This window comes from Ranitomeya imitator, chromosome 1, assembly GCF_032444005.1.
Source record: "Ranitomeya imitator isolate aRanImi1 chromosome 1, aRanImi1.pri, whole genome shotgun sequence".
Lineage (NCBI taxonomy): Eukaryota > Metazoa > Chordata > Amphibia > Anura > Dendrobatidae > Ranitomeya > Ranitomeya imitator.
Genome location: NC_091282.1, coordinates 427,952,444 through 427,975,458, shown reverse-complemented (window position 1 = coordinate 427,975,458; position 23,015 = coordinate 427,952,444). Strand labels below are relative to the sequence as shown.

Below are 23,015 nucleotides of genomic sequence, written 5' to 3'. Positions count from 1 at the left end.
AGGTACAATAAATAACTGGTATGCTTAACAGTAATTTCTCCCCCTGTGAACACTATAATATACAAAGATGTGTCATTGCTCCATATTATTTAAAAGATTTGACCCAACTCTACCTGAACTGTTTCTCTTTGCATTATGCCAGTGTGAATGTAAAAAAAAGAACTGTTCCTTAGTGAACTGTGCATTACTGTTGATTTACAAATGTAGGCATGTTTCTTAATCTTTGTAAACCTGTTATGCAATGAACATGTGTTTCATAGCTCACGTATTATGTTCATTATCTGAGATCTATTTTAATTTGATAGCGTGCAATTACTGATAAAATCTGATAACTTGAATACATTTATTGAAATCGTGAATACTAGGTTTACTGCTGATCTGATAATGTGAATACATTTGCTGATAACCAGATAACACAATGGTATATACTCATATCTGAAAAGTTGACTTTAAAGTATTCCAAAACACGTCGGGGCTGGCGCCATCCCGGAGGCGTGTTCTTTTATGGGTATATGCACCTCTTTTTTTTCAGGTCTATTAGCATTATTAACCTTCTGGTAATCTGTTCATTGGCAACCATTATGCCATGCATGGCCAATTAGTTTCCTTTTGATGTTGCACTAACACTTTATTATAAGGAATTTATCGTGGTTTTCAATTTATTTATTATGCACATTAATACTGTATTCGATCACTTATTAATTATTTGTAGTTTTATATTTTCCACTGTGATTATTTATACATGTTCTTGATTATGTATACTCTATTCTCTTCTGCTGATACCACCAGTTTATAGTATGAACCATTTTCTATATTCTGTCTTTGATTGATTAATAAAGGCTTTTTTACTTGATTGATTGCAGTGCTTTGCCCCCTTTTTTTGTCTGATGTACATGTCTTACGGCTGAGATTGGCAGCTGAAAGATTTTACTCTGACTCTAAAGCATTGCTGCCAGGGATCATAAAGCCTCAGAGTCCATATTGACTTAATATCACTTGGATGGGTTTACATGTAAGTGGATCTTGTCTGACCTTGTCTGAAACCCAACACTGCTCTCAGCGCGAAGATGAAGAAGCGATGGACACAGACATGGCAGAGTTAGAATGAAACAAGTTACTAAACGTTAGGTAGACAAGTCAAGAGTAACAATTACAATTACTCAGTAATGGCACAAGCATAATGTCTTACAATATGGTTTGCACAGATCTTGATGGGTGCCCATCAATAATGGGACACTGAGCTTGTCATTTACACACTAATGGGAACTGTCTCTTAGCTTGGCATTTATACTACTATATGGTGGCTCTAAATAAGCCAGTGCTTGCCTCTACCGTCAAACACACAGCCAAGAAGCTGAGAGAGACAGGGCTGCTATCACAGAACACCTTGCAGGGTATCATAGCAGAAAACATTAACTTTCTGAAGAACAGTATATAATGCACACTCAAAAATGGATTATGAAGCCATATTCATAGACATTAATTTCCTCAGCACATCTCCTGTCACAGGCCACAGTTTTCAACTTTCACAGACCACAGAGGTTCAGAGCCCTTGCCAGCAATAGTAATTGTATCAGGCCACAGCAGAGCTCATCATCACAGGCCACAGTCTCAGTGTTACAGGTTCCAGTCAGTGTCAAAGGTGACAGTCGCTATCACTGACTCATGCTATGCTATCTCATATTAGTCAATATCAGGGCAAGTTGGTTGACATGGTCAATCATTGCATGTCTTTCACAGTACTCACAAGAGTTAATAATTTAGGCAATCTGACTCACTTCTGATTGGGAAGTTGTCCATAATCACTCGTCAGTCCCACAGTGACTTCGCTCACCATTTTGCTCACTCTATTATAGTTGCAGCAACCTAAGCAGTTCATTCAGCTTCTCGTCACTAAACAACTAGTGGTTTTGGCTGGCTGTGCCTAGCTTTATACTTTACTTTTTGAGGTTGTCTGGTCTTTTTCTAATGTCTATGGGGCTGCAGACTTCTGAATCTTCTTAGCATGTGTACCGCACACACGCTGTCAGGATTTTCTGATGTCGATGGTGAGATTGGCAGTCATGTGACAGCAAGTATGCAATATGCAAAATGCCGGCCACATTCAAACTGCATGTGCATGGTGTAACTCAATTTACTTGTTTTGTCACAGACATAAGAGAGTGTCCCATAGAGTGACTGCAGATTTTGAGCTAAAGACTGCATTACCCCTTTAACTAATATCAACTGAGGGTCTGAAGAGGGTATGAAATACAGTATGCATTTCCTTAAAGAGTGTTATGACTGAGATCTAACAACAATCAAATCGACAACCAGAGGAGATGTTCAACCTTCACACCACAGGATAATATACAGACTAGACAACTCCCTAACTTGACCCTGATTTGTCCCTGCCTGACCGCGGAGGTTGGCACTATAAAATTACACAATGGCACCCCCACTCAACGTTCGCTGGCCCTGAGTGTCCTTAACTTCAGCCTCAACTATACACAGAATATAAAACAAAACAACAGAATGTGGTGCACACAGCCAGAGGTGGAGGAACAGGGCTAAGGATATGTTCACACAGCCGTACATGAAAGAAGGAAAAGAAACCCAAAATGGTCTTTGTTATACGTGGAGACCCTCAGACAAAAAATGTAAGACAATTGGAAGAGTGCAAGGTAGGGGAACACACAACAATCTGCAGGAAAAGTAATACAGAAAATCTCAGCAAGATAATCCTTAACTGGGCAGTGGGACTCCAAACATCCAACTAACTTGGAATATAGCCAGCAAAGGCTTCATGTGCAAGGAGAGTATAAATAGTTCTTCCCAAGATGTGATAGGACAAAACAAAACAAGGAAGGGAAAACAGCTGCACAGAAGCAACACAGCAAAGCTGGACAGAGACAACACACAGCCAGAGGTCACCGGATTGGGTCTGGAGTCTAGCCGTAACAAAGAGCAACCAATGTTTTAATTTTTATTTCATATATCAATAGTACACATAAACATAAGCAACTTTGCAATATATCTTATCAGATAAACCTGCTTCTTTACCGGACAGAATTTCTCATTATCAAAATCCTCAATTCTGAGGTAAAATCTGTATTTAGGGAAGACAGAATTTCCCATTACTGAAATAGGAGATGGCAGTTGCTGCATATACAGTACAATTCTATAGGCCCTACAGTGAACTGGAGCAATGTGTCCTGAAATCAGATATCATGAGAATGGCAATCATATAATGGTAAAATTTAAAGCCTTTATTTCTCAATTGTATAAAAAATACATTAGTAGTGAACACTATATGATGAGTTAATGGTGAAGACACAAAAGAGCCGCACAATGGGTTACAATATCTAGCAATATCAAGAACGCAGGGCCAGACTGGCCATCTGGCAATGCTGGCAAATGCCAGAAGGGCCTGTTTGGTCGTGAGCTACCTTGTCTGCTCCATTGTCATCTGAATCTGCATTCTCAAGACCCCCATACTGTTAACAGTTGTGACAGATCACAAATTCACTGGCTCTGTCACTCTGCCTTGTGTTTGTGTCTTGCCCAAGGCCAGCACCAACATGGGACATTGGCAGTGCAATTATATCACTGCATCCACTGCAAGAATGAATAGGAGTCAGATGCTGTGGAAGATGAGTTGTCTGGATTAGGTGAGCATAAATATTTTTTTATTTTTGTGGGAGACCATCAGACTTTATAAGGTGCTGTGAGTTGAACCATCATAGTATATAAGTGGCTGTGGGGTGGACCACCATACTATATAGTGTACTGTTGGGGAGACAATCATACTACATAGGGGGCTGTTGGGAGCACCATCAAACTATATGGGGGACTGTGAGGTGGACCGTCATAAATTATAGGGGGATATGAGGTGAAACATCATACCATTTAGGAGCTGTGAGGTGTACCATCAAATTACATGGGGGTGTTGGGGAGACTATATTGTGGGCTGTGAGGTGGAACATAAAACTACATAGGCTGCAGTGGGGAAACTGTCATACAGTATTGGGGATCGTCATAGTGTATAGTCGATCTATCATACTGTGTGGGGTGGCTGTGGGGGGGAAGATCTTACTGTGTTGGGTGGTTGTGGTGGACATCATACTGTGCGCAGGTGTCTGTGGTAGACATTATACTGTCTGGAGTTCTGTGAGGTACATTATACTATGTTGTGGGCTGTGATGGCCATCATACTGTATAGGATGGCTATAGGGGACATCATAGTTAGTGATGAGCGAATGTTCTCTCCAATACTCATTACCCACCAGAGTATCACTATGCTCAGTGTACTCGGCAAGCACCGAGTATTTCTGGGATTATTTGGCGGGAGCTCGGGTCTCCACCCTGCAATTTTGGCGCTCTATAGACAGTGCAAGGATTGTCAACCATGCACTGTAATGCCGCAGCCATCTTTGTTGTGCTATTACAGTGATTGGCGGGCCGCACAGCATCATCAAGTCTATAAGAGACCGGACGCCGCCCTTCTCGCCCCATTCTGCTCTGGACTTAGTGAGTGTAGAGAGAGCTGCTGCTGAGATATGGTCAGAATCGTGACCTGAGGCCTGGTGTATCGGTTGTGCAAAAATTGTAGCTTCGCAGGCACAAGTTTCATAGTTTTGTCTGCTAGCCTTGTTGTACTAATTTTTATTTTTTTGCCAAATTTCACATGCAAGCGAAAAAAAATTAGACATTCTGTTATCTGTGGCTGCAGCCTGGTGTATCGGTGGTGGAAAAATTGTAGTTTTGCTGGATAAGTTTCATAGTTCTGTCTGCTAGCCTTGTTCCACTCTTTCTTTTGTTATTTTAAAAATTCTCCAAAGCCCGCCCCAAAAACTATAGTCTGTTATGTGAGTATGAGACCTGTTGTATCTGTGGTGGAAAAATCATAGCTTCGCAGGCATAAGTTTCATAGTTCTGTCTGCTAACCTTGTACTTCTCTTTTTTTGTTATTTTAAAATTTCTCCAAACTCCCCAAAATTATACAGTCTGTTATGTGAGGCTGAGGCCTGATATATCTGTGGTAGAAAAATCGAAGCTTCGCATTCATAAGTTTCATAGTTCTGTCTGTTAGCCTTGTTCCCCTCTTTTTTTGTTATTTTAGAAATTCTCCAAAAATTATAAAGTCTGTTATGTCAGGCTGGGGCCTGTTGTATCTGTGGTGGAAAAATCTTAGTTTCGCAGGCATACGTATCATAGTTCTGTGTTCTCACCTTGGTCTCCTTTTATTTTATTTTTTTTGTACGCCCCCCAAAAAAAATATTTTATGCAGCCTGTTATGTCTGGCTGAGGCCTGGTGTATCTGTGGTGGAAAAATCGTAGCTTTGAAGGCATACTGATCAGATATAATTTTGCTCCAAATATATACATTTGAGTTGAGCTTTTGAAATAGTTCAGTAGTCGATTAAAATTGGCAAGGCAAGGGGCAAGGGACAGGGAAGTGGATGTGATACTGATGGTGCATGCAGAGGACAAGGCCATGGCCAAGCTAAAAGTGGGTCACAACAAAGACCCACATCTTCTTGCTCAACCTTCCTGTCCCAGATTCTAGGTGATTGCAGCACACCACTATTAAAGCCAGAGCAGAGCAACACCACCACCATGTCTTCCACATGGTCAAGTCTGAGTAGCCATGAGTGTGGACTGGATATTCCTCACACTGATCCTCCTTCCTCCCACCATGCCGAGTGCCCTGAGACAACTGATCCCACACTCCAAAGAGCTGTTCATTTTTCCCTCTCGGATGGTCAACTTGAAGTGGGGCCTGATGAGATTGCATGTAGCGAAGCCCAAAGCTTTGATCAGCCCTGGTCACATGAAGGCGATGGTGGAAAAGTGTCGCAAGAGGTGGATGATGATGACAGAAAGTCAGGAGGAGGAGCAGGGTGCAGATGTGGAAGACGAGGTGGTGGATGACATAGTGACTGACCCAACCTGGCAGGAGGACATGCAGAGCGAGGACAGCAGCACACATGGGGAAGGAGGCATATCACCCCAACAGGCAGGAAGAAGCAGTCTGGTGGCCACAGACAGAAGTTGTGCATCCGTTCCCCATAACACCAACATGAGGGAAGTTGCCACTCCAACTATTAGATCTTCCCGAGTCTGGTTATTTTTTGAAGACTCTGCCAATAACCCCAAATAGGCCATTTGCAGCACCTGACATGCCCGCATCAGCAGGCATAGCAAAACTACCAGCCTGACCACCACCAGCATGATCAGGCACATGGCAGCAAAGCACCCGACTTTGGGCTGACCACCAGGCTCCTGGAACACTGTCTGCAGGTGACACCACTGCTTCTTCTACTGTTTTGCGTAGAATCCAATCCCCAGTCCACTGTGCATGTGAAGAAACCTCTTGCCCTGCACCTGTTGTTGCCCACAGTCAAGCAGCACCATCATCAAGCCCATTCACATCCTAGTCCCAGCAAAGCCTTCAGTTGTCTATACCCCATTCATTGGAACGCAAGCGGAAATACCCAGTCATCGCCCCACAGGCCACAGTCCTAAATTCTAATATTTCTCTTCTGCTTGCACTCAAAATGTTGCTTTTTAGTCTCATTGAAATGGAAGCTTTCCGCAACCTGATGGCAGCGCCTGTCCCAAGGTACTCGGTCCACAGTCGCCACTATTTCTCCCGGCGTGCCGCACCGCCATTACACCAGCATGTGTCCCACAACATTACCCGTGCCCTCAGAAAAGCTGTTACAGGGAAAGTCCACCTAACCACGGACACATGGACAAGTGCTTGTGGGCAGGGACCGTACATCTCACTGATGGCACACTGGGGTAGCATAGTGGAAGCTAGGACCCAGTCTGACCTTGGGGATGGAACACATCCTCCCCACGCTGAGGATTGCGGGCTCTACGTCAATCAGGGTTGCCCCACAGTCTACTGCTGCTGCACTTCCTCCTCCTCCTCTTCAGCCTCCATCTCTGAGATTAACACATCAGTCAGAAACTGGAAGCACTGCAGCACTGCCTCAGCCAAGCGCAACAGGCTGTGCTGAAGCTAATCTGCATAGGTGACAAACTGCACAATGCAGTAGAGTTGTGGACAGCACTGAAAGAGCAGTCAGATATTTGGATGACACCGCTGAACCTACAGCCAGGCATGGTCGTGTGTGACAATTGCCGGAACCTGGTGGTGGCTCTGAGGCAAGGTGAGCTCACACACGTACCTTGCCTGGCCCATGTGTCTAACCTCGTGGTTTAACATCTTCTGAAAAGCTACTCAGAGCTGCCAGATCTGCTAGTGAAAGTATGCTGTCTGTCTTATCCTTTTTAGAAAATCAGCTACAGCTTCGGCCACCCTTGCCGTGCTTCAGCAGCGTTTGCAGCTTCCGGCTTACCGACTGGTGTGTGATGTCCCCACCCGCTGGAACTCTATGCTGCATATGTTGGAAAGGATTTGTGAGCAGAAGAGGAAAGTTGTTGACTACCAACATAAACAAGGCCGTCAATATTCAGTTCAGACTCCACACATAAGACCTCAGGAGTGGACATGGATGTTAGACATATGTACCATCCTACAAAACTGCACCAAAATGGGGACCGACAATGACACCATAATTAGCATCACCATCCCACTTCTCAGCATTCTGAAAACCTCTCTGCTAACAGTTAAAGAGGATGCATTGCAGGCAGAGCACGAGGATATGGATCAAGGAACCATACAGGGGGATTACACTTAGCACAGCCTCATGTCTTCCCTATGTGGATTGGTAGGCAATGAGGAGGAGGAAGAACAGGAGCTACTTTCATGTGCTATAGACGGTACTACAAGCACAGCTGTCATACCGTCTATTCAGCGGGCATGGCCTGAGGACAGGGAGGAGGAGGATGAGGAGAGGGAGGACAGCATGGTGAGTCGTTCTGTTGGTGAGGACACAGAAGTTTTGCCTGTTAGCAGTCTGGCACGAATGGCTGACTTTATGTTGTGCTGCGCATCACATGACCCTCGCATTATAAAATTTTTTCATGACATTCATTACTGGTTGGTGACACTTCTAGACCCACGCTCCAAACAGAACTTTCAATCTCTTCTGCTAGAGGCAGAGAGGTGTACTAAAATGTTGCAGTTTAAGAGGGCCCTTGTATCAGAATTACTTAGAAAATTCACATTTGAGAACGCTGGCAGCAGATGTCAGAGTTTGTTGTACAACCAAGGAGTGCAAGTGAGTACAGAAGTACAATCCAGCTAAGGCAGGGGGACAATGGTAAAGTTCTGGGGCAGTTTTTTCAGACCCTCCCATCGTGACGGGATAAAGGCAATTGGTGCTGTCACAAGAAATGCAATGTTTGGGAAGACGCTGAGGGAGTACCTTGCAGATAGTACAAACACCCTCCGGGATTCCTCCTTGCCTTTTAAATATTGGGTATCCAAGCTGGACACATGGCATGAACTGGCTCTCTATGCCTTGGAGGTCCTGGCCTGCCCTGCTGCTTGCGTTCTGTCAGAGTGAGTTTTTAATGCCGCTGGTGGAATTATAACAGATAAGCGCAACCGCCTGTCAACTGAAAATGCTGACAGGTTGACTCTTCTAAAAAATGAACAAGGGCTGGATTGGGAAAGACTTCTGCACACCACCAAGTGAAAACAGCGAAACAATTATCTCTAATACATTCTCTATTTTGGGGAGGTATATGCTCATGCACCTCTTCACAACCACACATGGGTATATTGTTTGATTTCATTATGATTTATCTTTATGTCCCCTCATTCTCCACCACTAGATCACCAAGCTTAACATCTTCTTTGCTGCTACGGACAGTAAATTTTTTGGCAAGGGTGTCTATGATGCCCATAGTATATTTTTTTTAAAATTACCTCCATGGGAAAATGTTTGTCAGCCCATGCACTGCCTGTATGGGCCTAGTTTTTATTGAAGCCTTCCTCCACCTCTCATCATTTTCCACCACTAGATCAGCAGGCTTAACGTCTTCTGTGCTCCTACATACAGTCAAATTTTTGGCAAGGGTGTCTGTGATCCCAATTAAATATATATATTTTTTTACAAATGTATCCCCCATGGGGAAATTTTTGTCAGCCCATACACTTAGTGTATGAGCATTACAAGTCTAGGATACACGCTCCTTAACATTGGACCTATTTTTTAATAATGACTTCCTCCACATATCATCATTCTCCGCCACTAGAACACCATGGTGAATGTATTCTGTACTGCTACAGCCATTCAATTTTTGGGCAAGGGCATCTATGATCCCCATAAATAATTTTTTAAAAATGTAACCCCCATGGGGAAATGTTTGTCAGCCGCATTACAAGTCTAGGAGACACACTCCTTTGTAATAGGACAGTTTTTTATGATGCCCTCCTCCGTGTTTCTTCGAAAGGGGATTGGGGTGCGTGCAAATTTGGGTCAAGGCAGAACTTGCATTCAATGCATAAAGAAACAGTATGGCAGGACTAACTGAAGAATGTGAAGTGCGTTTTCTTGTGGCCATCCAGTACCTGGGTTCAAAGGCTTATTGGGGTGCATATGACTTTATAGCAGGGCAGGCCCTGCATTCAATGCAACATTTATTCAGGAGACCCTCCTGTACCTCTCGTGAAAGGGATATTGGGATGCGTTGTAATTCTTGGCAGCCCAGCCACTCACTGCTTAGGCTATAACAGCACAGGACTCCCAATAATTTAATAATGGCCCTTTAAGAATATTAATGCCGCCTGATGCCCCTCTAAAAATAGGCTTTGAGACTTTAAGGCTGAGTCACTCTTTCATAAATGAAACAAGATGAGTCTCCTTATGTGTCACACACCACATGGCCAGCTAGGGTTGTTAAATGTTACAATGACATTTCCCAGTGAATGCATTTGTATTAGTTGAAAGCAATGTTAAAGTTGAAAAATGCATCACAAACTCTGCATGTGAACATAGCCCAAGTGATGGAGGAACATTTTGGTCTGCGGTTAATTATTTTGCCTTATATACAAGTCATTACCCTTGAAAGGATGTTCCTTAACATATTTCCCAGCGAAATCCATTTTAGTTTCATTTTGTATATTTTTTGTGCAGCTGTAAAAATGGTGTGAAACTCTGACAACATTGCTTCCCCATAATGTTCCCATGTCATTTGAGCAGTGTTTCCATCATTTTCAGACGTTTTTAGACCTTTAAAGGACCCCCCGGGGGGGATCGCGGTAAAAATACTCTGGTTTCCCATAGACTTACATTGGGCTCGTAGCTCGGGTCAAGTACCTGATTAATCCAATTTGCTCAACCCGAGCAACGAGCACCCGAGCATTTTAGTGCTCACTCATCACTAATCATAGTGTATGGGGGCTATGGTGGACATAATACTGTCTTGGTGTCTGTGGTGCATCGCACAGTATATATTGGGGGGCTGTGGTGGATACCATACTGTATTGGACGCTGTGGTGACAATATTACTGTGTGGGATATTGTGGGGCATTATATTTTGTGCAAGGTTTGTGGGGCAATCATGTTGTGTTGGATCATCATACTTTGTGGGGGTATAATATTCTGCCGTGGCCATAAAATTGGTATCATAGTGCGTGAAACCACTCAGGGGCTTCAGTAGGAGCAAAATAACTGTCTCAGTGCTGCAATACATTTCCTCCTCCGTTTCATAAAATGATAGGAGATATGCTCTTCTTTGACTGTGACGTGATAGGACTTTTTCTATGGGGTGCCTGCTATTTCTATGTACGCCCCTGCTCAGGAGTATTATTACAATACAGAGGCACTGAAGGGCATTATTATGAGGAGGCACAATTGGGTGTTTGTTATAATTTTAGGGGAAGCAAGGAGTCATTATTATTATTAAGGGGATGTTTTTATTATTATAAGGCGGTACAGGGTCATTATTATAAGAGGTTAATGGGGAGGATTATTGAAGGAGGCACAGGGGAATTATTATAAGGTATCACAAGTTGTGGTTTGTGTAGAGGTGTTAGAATGTGAGAAGGGTCTGGAAAAATTAGTAAATTGAAGATGTCTCTGTATTACATTTTGCAGGGATGATATATGGATGGAATAAGAGTTCATAATGGTTTGGACCAAATGCTAAGGAAAATTGCAAATGAATGACAATAATCAGCGAGAACGTCACTGGTGAGAACCTGTACAACACTTTTATTATCAATATAAAAGGTGAAACAATGAAGAAATGATTCACCTTTTATATTGATAATAAAAGTTTTAGCCACCATCTTGTTTTTAATAGCGCATTTTAAATTTAATCACCAATTTTAATTATTAATATCAATAAAGAAGTTACATTTTAAAAATAATAATAATAAAAAAACATTTTTATTTTGCAGTAGGATTGGTACATTTTTGCAGTATTTCCATACAGCTTTAGTGTGCTCCCACACATATTCCCCTGTTCCATTGTAGTATCAAAGCACAAATGTACTGGGGATAATGACAGTACATAACAAGTCAGACTGCACGCTAATCAGCACTCAAATCATTGTTCTTGGTTACAATAGGCTTTGGATGCATGCGTTATAGGATAGACATGACTTGGTACACATTAGTGCACCAGGTTACTAACATGCTGTTACAGCCTTTCTAAGTCTCATACATAAGGGGTTAACAGGGAAATTACCTTGAACAGCTATATATGGTGTTAGGTCTCGAGTTCCCGCTTCTGCACAGGGGGAATCTCGAGCCATCTCCGCTGCGGTCTCCCATTCATATCCAGCCGCAGTGGAGTCTGCTCAGCAGGGACGTCGGTCCCAGCGTCTTGCTCAGTCTCACTCTGTACAGAGAGTTACTGCTGCTTCTTCAGCTTCTGCCATTAAAGCCAGTGCTCGTCAGCAGCGAGCGGACTTCTCTGGGACTAAGTCCTTGTCTGCACACACTGAGCATGCCCAGGGCAAGATCTCCCGTTGGAGATCGAGGGTCATGTGCTCAGGCCCTGCAGCACATTCCATTGGTCCTCTTGGCAGGTCTCGGAAGGGCAAAGTTTCTGTGGCCACTTCCTGTGCTGCAACTATATAAACTGCGCATGACCGCACGGCCATGCGCTAGTGTACATTTGCTTTCGTGTGTTTGTTGTGAGTGCAAGTCGTCCTTGGATACCCCTTCCCTATTGAATGTCTGTTCGCGGAAGGTGTATGGTTGCTATCTAGCACCCGACTTATCCTACAGCACTAATCACACATTACAGCGTCCAGTTGCTGTGACCGCCAGTACGGCGCTGTGCACTTCCTCTGTGATTTCCTTACCCAAGCCTGGGTGGTTAGTGGCGTTCGTCAGTGCGGCACCGCATGCACTCTTGTGCCCTAATATTGTTATTGAGCTGACTTACACACCCAGTTGCGGTGTTGTGCCAGCAAGGGTCTAATCGGACTTCAATCCTAGTTGGGGTTGAGTTCGCTGACTACTTGCTCGCCCTCTATGTGCGGTACCGCGATCCTGTGACGCAACAGGATCGCTTCCTTCACGCTGGGTGAAGTTTAACCCATGTGTGTATACTTATGAGTACCGCCATATAGTCCATCATTACTTGGCAACAGGTTCCATCTCTGCACGGTGGACCCCGGGCTGCGAACGCACCATACTCTATCTGTCTTATTATTTGGTGCGTTCCCCTAGCCCTAACATTTCACTAGCACCAGGGTCTGGCTAGTAATGACGGACAAACAGCAATCCTTGCGGTATATCCAGCAGCTGGAGGGTAGGTTGGCGGCTCTTGAGAGCGCAACCTCAGCTGTGGATGTTACCGCAGTTGCTGTACAGGCTGCTAGCGTGGCTGCAGCAACCCTGTCCATTGCCACCCCTGCTCCGACATTTTCTCGCCTCCCGCTGCCAGAAAAATTTTCTGGTGATAGCAAATTTTGTAGGGGATTTGTGAGTCAGTGCTCTATTCACCTCGAGCTCCTGGCTGCACGTTTTCCCACAAAGCGGGCTAAGGTGGGATTTATAGTGTCTCTCTTGTCGGACAGGGCGTTGGAATGGGCTACGCCGCTGTGGGAGCGTGGCGATCATGTGGTGCAGAGTGCTCCGCTGTTTCTGAGCACTCTGAAACAGGTCTTTTTAGGACCTCAAGTCACCCATGATACTGCGCTCCAACTGCTGGCATTAACTCAGGGTGAGTCCTTGGTCAGTCATTTTGCCGTCCAATTCCGCACTTCAGCTTCTGAGCTGGATTGGTCGGATAAAGCTCTTATCCCCATATTTTGGAGGGGCCTGGCTGACCACGTTAAGGACGCTCTGGCCACTAGGGAGATTCCTGCCACACTGGAGGAGTTAATAACTGTCTCCACTCGAATTGACCTCCGTTTTAACGAGCGGAGGTTAGAGCGAGCCCAGTGTAGGCAGAGGTTTCGGCTGGCTCCTACCTTCGCCAAACCTCTGGAATCTCCGGTCCTGGTTCCTGAGTCACATGAGGCCAGGGAAGTGTCACAAGCGGGATCTAAGTCCCGGACCGCTTGTGCACTCAAGGTCTGTCATGTTTGCCAGCAGTCAGGACATCTAGCCACCAGATGTCCTCAGCGGTCGAGGAAACGTCAGCGTCTAGTGGTAGTAGGTGAAGGTACACTAGACACGGCGACGTTTGCCTCTAAATTGTCCTTTAAGGAGACAATTACTATAGGCTCATTCTCCCACTCGGTAGAGCTCTGCGTGGATTCTGGGGCGGAGGGCAATTTTATGTCTTCTGCCTTCGCCCAACGTCACGCAATACCCCTGGTTATGCTAGCTCAACCAGTAACGGTACGAGTGGTAAATGGGTCGACACTGCCCTCACAGATAACACACCAGACCATCCCTTTTACTCTGTCCATGTCGCCATCTCATCAGGAGATTATATCTCTGCTCGTGATTCCTGAGGGAATTGATGAGGTCCTGTTGGGAATACCTTGGCTATGGTACCACTCTCCTCATATCGAGTGGTCCTCTGGCAGAATCCTGGGATGGGGTGAATCTTGTGGGGGTAGGTGTCAGAGGGAGTGCGTTCAGGTTGCTACTACAGAGGTAACCGCAGATCTTTCCTCTCTCCCCAAGCAGTATTGGTCTTATGCAGACGTGTTCTCCAAAAAGGCGGCGGAGATCCTTCCGCCCCATCGCCCCTATGACTGTCCTATTGATCTCTTGCCTGGTGCTGAGCCTCCCCGGGGTCGAGTCTATCCGCTATCTCTCACGGAGACGGAGGCAATGTCACAGTACATCCAGGAAAATCTGGCAAGAGGATTCATTAGGAAGTCAGTGTCACCTGCTGGGGCAGGGTTCTTCTTCGTGCAGAAGAAGAATGGGGAATTGCGCCCATGCATAGACTACAGGGGTCTTAATGCCATTACCGTTAAAAATAAGTATCCTTTGCCCTTGATATCTGAGCTCTTCGATAGGCTTCAGGGAGCAAGGGTATTTACTAAACTAGATCTGCGGGGTGCTTACAACCTGATTCACATCCGTGAGGGGGACGAATGGAAGACGGCTTTTAACACCAGGGATGGGCACTATGAATATCTGGTGATGCCCTTCGGGCTCTGTAATGCCCCAGCCGTTTTCCAAGACTTTGTGAATGATATCTTCCGGGATATGCTTTCCACCTCGGTCGTAGTCTATCTGGATGATATTCTCATCTACTCTCCAGATATTGACTCCCACCGGAGAGATGTTTGCAAAGTCTTCGACCTCCTACGGGCAAACTCCCTCTATGCCAAGTTGGAGAAGTGTATGTTTGAGCAGGAGTCCTTAACTTTCCTAGGCTACATCATCTCTGCCCAGGGATTGGCTATGGATCCTGCCAAACTACAGGCTGTGATGGTCTGGCAGGAACCCCATTCTCTTAAAGCGGTGCAGCGCTTTATGGGGTTCATTAATTATTATCGCCAGTTCATTCCGCACTTCTCAACTTTGGTAGCTCCCTTGGTTGCCCTCACCAAGAAGGGGGCGAATCCCAAATTGTGGTCTGAGGAGGTCTCCAAGGCCTTTAACTCTATAAAGTCACACTTCGCTAGCACTCCCATCCTACATCGCCCCGATGTTGATAAGCCATTTATCATGGAAGTGGATGCCTCTTCTGTTGGTGCTGGAGCAGTCCTCTTCCAAAAGGATGCTCAAGGTCGGAAGCATCTTTGCTTCTTTTTCTCCAAGACCTTCTCACCAGCAGAGAGGAATTATTCCATCGGGGACAGGGAGTTGCTAGCCATGAAGTTGGCTTTCTCGGAGTGGAGACATCTCTTGGAGGGAGCACGTTTTCCCTTCCAAGTCTTCACAGACCATAAAAATTTGGTGTACCTGCAGACAGCCCAGCGGTTGAATTCTCGCCAGTCCAGATGGTCCTTATTCTTCTCCCGGTTTCATTTCACCCTCCATTTTCTTTCTGGGGAGAAGAACATTCGGGCCGACGCTCTCTCTCGCTCCGTTGTGTCATCTGCGGAGGAGGAGGAGGAGCCTCGGCTTATTGTCCCCACCGAGAGCTTGAGAACTGTGGCCCCGGTTTCGCTAGAGTCTGTGCCTCCGGGCAAGACTTTTGTACCATCCAGTTTGCGACCGGAGGTTCTCTCTTGGGCACACTCGTCCAGGGTGGGTGGACATTTTGGTACCAAAAGGACATCTGAGTTACTGGCGAGGACATACTGGTGGCCGCATATGGCTCGTGATGTCGCAGAGTATGTTCGGGCGTGTGTCTCTTGCGTCAAGAACAAGACTCCTCGGCAACGGCCAGCTGGTTTGCTTTATCCTCTGCCGGTGGCGGACAGGCCCTGGGAGATGGTCGGGATGGACTTTGTGGTGGGCTTACCCAAGTCTCGTAACTGCACCATTATCTGGGTGATCACCGACCATTTTTCCAAAATGGTGCACTTGGTGCCTCTTCCACGGCTACCTTCTGCACGGGCGTTGGCTGTCTTGTTCGTCAAGCATATCTTTCGCCCACACGGTATGCCAGACAAAATTGTTAGTGACCGGGGTCCCCAGTTTGCGTCTCGATTCTGGAGAGAGCTTTGTCGTCTACTCAGTATTGAGTTGAATCTCTCTTCGGCATATCATCCCAAGACGAATGGCTTGGTAGAGATGGCCAACCAGACCTTGGTCACATATTTACGACATTTTGTTTCTGCCAGGCAGGATGACTGGGCATCCCTGCTACCGTGGGCAGAGTTTGCACTTAACAATGCCGTAGCCGACTCCACCGGTCAGACTCCATTCCTCCTAAATTACGGCCAGCATCCGCGTGTTCCTGTGCCCATGCCTGTGTCTTCTGCTGACTCCAGGGTGGCAGACTGGGCTGTGGAGGCACGGGACATTTGGGACCGCACGCAGGATGCCATTCGGGCCTCCAAGGAGAGAATGAGGTCCTCCGCCGATGTTCATCGGCGCCCCGCTCCGACCTTTGCTCCTGGCGACTTGGTGTGGCTCTCCGCCCGTAACATCAGGCTGCGAGTTGAGTCCACTAAGTTTGCTCCTCGCTACTTGGGTCCCTTCAAGGTTCTCGAACAGGTTAATCCTGTGGTCTACCGTTTGGCTCTTCCTCCACGCTTGGGTATCACCGACACCTTTCATGTGTCCCTCTTGAAACCCGTATACATGTCCAGGTTTTCCGAGTCATCTGCCGGGACATCGGGTTCGTCTACGGACGATTACGAGGTGAACGCTATTTTGTGGTGCAAGGTGGTACGCGGCAAAAAGTTCTATCTGGTGGATTGGAAGGGTTATGGCCCAGAGGACAGGTCATGGGAGGCTGCTGAAAACATTCGGGCCCCACAGCTCATTGCTGCCTTCGAGCGTAGCGAGGCCCAAGGAGGGGGGGCCCTGGGAGGGGGGGTAATGTTAGGTCTCGAGTTCCCGCTTCTGCACAGGGGGAATCTCGAGCCATCTCCGCTGCAGTCTCCCATTCTTATCCAGCCGCAGTGGAGTCTGCTCAGCAGGGACGTCGGTCCCAGCGTCTTGCTCAGTCTCACTCTGTACAGAGAGTAACTGCTGCTTCTTCAGCTTCTGCCATTAAAGCCAGTGCTGGTCAGCAGCGAGCGGACTTCTCTGGGACTAAGTCCTTGTCTGCACACACTGAGCATGCCCAGGGCAAGATCTCCCGTTGGAGATCGAGGGTCATGTGCTCAGGCCCTGCAGCACATTCCATTGGTCCTCTTGGCAGGTCTCGGAAGGGCAAAGTTTCTGTGGCCACTTCCTGTGCTGCAACTATATAAACTGCGCATGACCGCACGGCCATGCGCTAGTGTACATTTGCTTACGTGTGTTTGTTGTGAGTGCAAGTCGTCCTTGGATACCCCTTCCCTATTGAATGTCTGTTCGCGGAAGGTGTATGGTTGCTATCTAGCGCCCGACTTATCCTACAGCACTAATCACACATTACAGCGTCCAGTTGCTGTGACAGCCAGTACGGCGCCGTGCACTTCCTCTGTGCTTTCCTTACCCAAGCCTGGGTGGTTAGTGGTGTTCGTCAGTGCGGCACCGCATGCACTCTTGTGCCCTAATATTGTTATTGAGCTTCCTTACACACCCAGTTGCGGTGTTGTGCCAGCAAGGGTCTAATCGGACTTCAATCCTAGTTGGGGTTGAGTTCGCTGACTACTTGCTCACCCTCTATGTGCGGTACTGCGATCCTGTGACGCAACAGGATCACTTCCTTCACGCTGGGTGAAGTTTAACCCACGTGTGTATACTTATGAGTACCGCCATATAGTCCGTCATTACTTGGCAGCAGGTTCCATTTCTGCACGGTGGACCCCGGGCTGCGAACGCACCATACTCTATCTGTCTTATTATTTGGTGCGTTCCGCTAGCCCTAACATATGGCAGCTGGAAGGGAAGAGGCGGTAACCCTGACGAAGAGGGACGGAGTCCCTCGAAACGCGTTGGTTAGCTTTTTTCCCCTAGCAAGGCTCTGTAGCTTCGTGACGTCACACGTTGCAGAGCACTGTCGGCCATTTTTTCCAGCCGCGCATCCAGCAGCGCCACCGGCCGGGGCGCTCCGGCTCTGTGCATTTTCCAGTATACTCCTGCCGCCTGGGTAATCTGAAACCCCCACCAACAACACCCGCAGGCCTCTACATTTACGGGCAAACTTTCTGCGGCCCAGGCTAGAAGTAAGTGTGTAGTGTTATTTTGCTATATCACGGCCATTACTATCCTAAGGTTAGTTCCAGCATCAGCTGTTTATGGGCACACTATAGGTTTCAGGTACGTTTATGTCCAGTCGGTTGTTTGTGTTTTAGCGCGATACCTCACTTGTTAGTTTTTCTTCTTCCACCTCGAGGTTGTGACAGGGGTGGCACGGCACCTGTCTGGTATCAGCAGCTTTAGACCTACGTATTCTTAGTGCCAGTGTGTTACTATTATTTTCTAAAATGATACTTATGTTTGTTGGCCATAGCACAGCTCAGCAATTTATTAAATTAAAATTCTGCTCTGATTGGCTGCTTGATAATTTAAGCTTATTCTATCTCTAAAGTAATGATTAAAGAAGATTCCTAAAAAAAAAATAGGAATACCTCTTTAAAATGGCATTTGGTGGATAATTCCTATATATTTAATCTGTAGAAATCATACAGTCTGAGCAATAAAAACCTGTAGAGCGCTGAATGACTTTAGATGCATCGAACGATACATTGGGAGCCTGACCACAATACTGTAATTTAGTGTGTACCAGAGAGAAAGGGTTATCCGTTTTAAAGCCCATTCAAAACTTACTGATCTGAGAATCTAAGTTGAATATTTTTATTATATTACCAATAACTATAATACTATAACTTGGATATCAAGCTGGAGATTACCTTCAATAGAAATGTTTCAGTCGTAGATTTAATCTCCTTCTCTGTTTTACTCTTTTAATATGGTCTTTCTGCTGTAGTAAACCATTCTGGCACAAAGGCTAAAAGCTAAACATCCTGCTCTTTTGCTTCTGACTTTCTCTTGTTCACAGGGTATCCATACTGCACTTTTTTTTTTTTTTAGAAAAGTCTATGATCTAAACATTCATGAAATTGCTATTAATCTCTTTGTTGTAGACAATAATACATTTTAAGAACAATCAAAAGTTGGTTAAAAGTCGCCAAAAATATTTATACTGAAACAAATTACAGTTATCCAAGTCACTGAAACAAATCCATCACTATAATGGTGTTAGCAAAAATGTACACATTAAAAATATAGACTTGATGAGAAAATATCCAGCATTGAAAATCAATATCTGAAAAATCAGTTGACCCAGAATATTGTCATGCATGTCTAGTGAAAGTGGGCATGTACTATGCCTACATTTACTAGATTCATCTGGTGCCCCCATTTATGCCATTGTTTTAAAATAAATAAAACATTAATAAAAACAAGGTATTCATAAAAACAGATGAATAGAGGAAAGCCACTTCTACATATTATTCCTTCCAACAAAATACAAGACATTCTGTATTTTGATTAGGATGCAGCAGAAAAATACTTTCACAACATTCCTTAACCGCCTGAGTATAAAAGCAATTTATTATAGAAGGTTTATTTCTTTTTTTTGCATCATTATATTCAACAACAACTCTTTTTTACTTTTATGCTTTATTTGAAGTTTTTTGATTTTTAGACCCCCATCTTGGATTCCATAAAAGCTATGGTTTAATTTGTTCATTTAACTTTTTCAAATGCATGAATTAAGAAATGTCATATATATATATAAATATGTATGATATATATAACATAAAATAAAAGAATTGCTAAAGCACACAAAATGGACAACCATAGTTAAAGCATGCCCTGTCAGGCATTATCACTGAACAGCTCAGTGGACCTTTACTAGGCCTCATGCTACAAGTATAAAACTATAAAATTTAAAATGATGCTTAAGTGGTTAATCAGCTACAATTTTTGTCTATTTCTAGGCCATTAATGAGGGATGGTGGTTGTACTGTGTTTTGTTACTTGGCAGGAAAGGGATAGTATGCTGTCATTTACCATAGAGTGGCCTAAAATTGAAGCAGATGTCAAACAAAATTCAGAATTGCTTATAGTGGTCTTCGTACACTTGAAGGTTAATATGTTTAGAAAAAAACAAATAAATTAAGAATTTTTTTAAATTAATTAAGTTATTTATTTATTTCAATTTTTGAAAAATAAAATGTCACCAATATAATTTCCGGAACAAAAGACGCAGTCTAAAAATACTGGAAAGTAAACAATATTGTCGTATGGTTTAGTGAATAATTTAAATAAAGATCCTTAGGTCAAGCGTGAGCAAATGCACTGTCCTGTATATGTATTTAATTTAGCTTTATAATAAATGGCCTAATTAGCAAGAGATAGCATTTACAATTTAATTTTTCTTAAGACTGAACAGATATCTCGTCTGTTAAGCCTTTACTGTGCGGCTCTGTATAATAACAATTACTCTAAAGTCAGTCAAACCTAATCCTTGCTTTAATCTTTACTAATTGAAATTTCCCAAACAAGTAACTTTCACATCTTGAATAAAGACTTGGTAAATGTTAGTTAAGGTTTGAAAAACAGGAAGGAATAATTAAGAATAGGAATTGATTCTATGATCTCATTCGTTTTACTGTTTAGAAATCTGAGGATAAAATAAATAAGAGCCTTCAGTAAAATGGATTCATTTTTAACAGGACCAAATATTTACAATCTCTAAGGCTAAGATTATGTCTAGCGAGTAACAATTGATGTCCAAAGGACTTCACTACAGTATTAAATCCAGAGTATTTCCGGGGACTGTAGGTGTCGGTCGATCGTTAAAATGGAATGGTCATGCTACAAAAGTTCTTCATGTAGTCCCAGCCTGCAGGCCATCGAAAGGAACGAAAAAGGAAATTAAACAAATATTCAAGAAAGTATTTTTTGAAAAAAGATAGATAGATAAAATGATGTACTGTATTTAGAAATCTTAATTATACTGATACAGAGTAATTTGGTGTGGGCATCAAGTCCAGCATTTTGGAAAAGCTTTAGGCTGTGTGCACACGTTGCAGATTTTTCGGGTTTTTTTTTTAAAACGCGAAAAAAAATGCATACATTATGCATCCCATCATTTAGATAGAATGCATTCCGCAATTTTTGTGCACATGATGTGTTTTTTTCCGCCCAAAAAACACATCGCGGTAAAAAACGCAGCATGTTCATTAATTTTTTGCGGATTTCCCACTATATTATTGCATTGGGAACCTCCAGAAAAATCCACAAAAAAAACGCACCAGAAATACGGTAAAAACGTGAGAAAAACGCGCAAAAAACGCATGCGGATTTCTTGCAGAAAATGTCCTGTTTTGCTCAGGAAATTTCTGCAAGAAATTCTGAACATGTGCACATAGCCTTACAGTTAAGATTCACTTATTCTGGTTGATTTGTGCTATTACAGAATATAATTTTTTCAAGAATTATGCTGATTCCCCATGTACTTATTGTCCATTTTGCTAGTACTTTATACACATAACAGAGCAGCACATTCTAGACTCAATAAGAACGGCCAGTTTTTTGGAAAATAAACTCCAGGAGACATACAACAACCTTTTAGCATCTCCAAGTTATGTACTAGATGGGTTCGTCAAATGATTGAGTACAGATTTGTTTGTTATCAATACCTTCGAAGAATTGTTCTAGCATTTCTCCATAAATGCATTATCTAGACCTTGTATGTTTTATGTATAATACTCTCAATATCCTTAATATGTAATAAATTCTGCATGCAAACTCTAGTATGGTTTATTTATCCTTTTTAAATACTGTAAGACAAATGTATTTATTTAGTATCGATCGATCCTTCTATCTTTTCATGTCTTGCCTCTAGTTCTAGATTTCTAGATATTTGCATGAAATCTACAATTATACACTATCTTGTGATATTTTATGTCTCCTATCTTCATTGTTACGTGTAAAAAGAGCAACACAATGCAAATGTAAATAAAAACTAATTAAACGTAAAAATTATTGATTTCATATCTGGTCTTGCTAATAAATAGGCGTCTGGTTCATTAAGATACAATGCTGCGTCGCCACAATATCCATATTTGTTGTATAAATACAGTAAGAAGATACAGTATAGTGTAGCAACCTGTTATGTTTGCAGGGCAACTAACATGCAAGACACAGTTTCAGATTCTATTCTGTCCTTTACAACATAATCGAATATGTCTATTATGGTTTTACAAGTATAAACAAACGTGTACTTGAAAGTTGAAACAAAATTTACCTTAAAATTATGGAGGTCACGTAATGTTGTTCATCTGCGGAGAGCTGACTATGTAACATGCTTTTCATGCCATGCTGGGGTTGAGTCTCATGATCCAGTTGTGAATGGAGCAATTTATTCAGCAAAGCAGGAGTAGCCAACAGAAGTTGTGGCACGTACCACTCATCCTGTTAACCATGAAATATGTATTGTCATCTTGACATGTTCACCAGTTCTCTTCCTCCATCACCTCCGTGCCAATCCACTCACTGCTTTTCTTTCGCAAATTCAGTTGAAAAAATAGTTACCTAGGAAATTTAGGAAGTCACTGGTAATCATTCTGCTATTAAGAAAAACTGATTGAGACTTTAAACACAGGGAATTCTGTAGATGAAACAAGTCCCAGTTACTGTTTGTCTTGAGCAATTAGCAACCCAAAAGAAGCTGAGAAACATGTAACAAAAGACAATCTCAAGAGTATGGAAATATCAGGGATCTATGTGAAGTTAAGCAACATTATGTCAAAAATGATAAATGCAGTATAGGAAGGATACAATTAAGAGACAATTCAAATTTTTCTTGTTAACTAATAAATGCAAGTCACAGAAGGCAGATTTAAATATAATGTATAGTAACAATAGCTTAACATTTAATTATAGCAGTTATCTTAGACTAGTAAAGATGTTATTTTTCCACCAATGAAAAGCCACAACTCTTGTTCTTGACTGTGTCTGGTATTACAACTAGCTCTCATTTTTTTGTGCTTTATATTTGCAAAAATAGTGACAATATTGTCCTTAAATGTGACTGGTATTGTATCTAACTCCCATTGTACTTTGCATGAATGACTCTGAGCAAGATGCTGGACAGAATAGTGCAGTTCACTTAGACCCCAGTCCAGA

General features: G+C 43.6%; 1 protein-coding gene across 1 annotated transcript in view; it reads right to left on the bottom strand.

Annotated features, from left to right (window-relative positions):
- The window catches only part of ALDH1A1 (aldehyde dehydrogenase 1 family member A1), a 238,935-nt gene extending 216,551 nt beyond the window's left edge, over window positions 1-22,384 (bottom strand). The window contains exon 1 of the mRNA XM_069763401.1: window positions 22,135-22,384. The gene's annotated coding sequence lies outside the window, so the exon portion shown is untranslated. The remainder of the gene's footprint in view (window positions 1-22,134) is intronic.
- Between the last annotated feature and the right edge of the window lie 631 nt (window positions 22,385-23,015).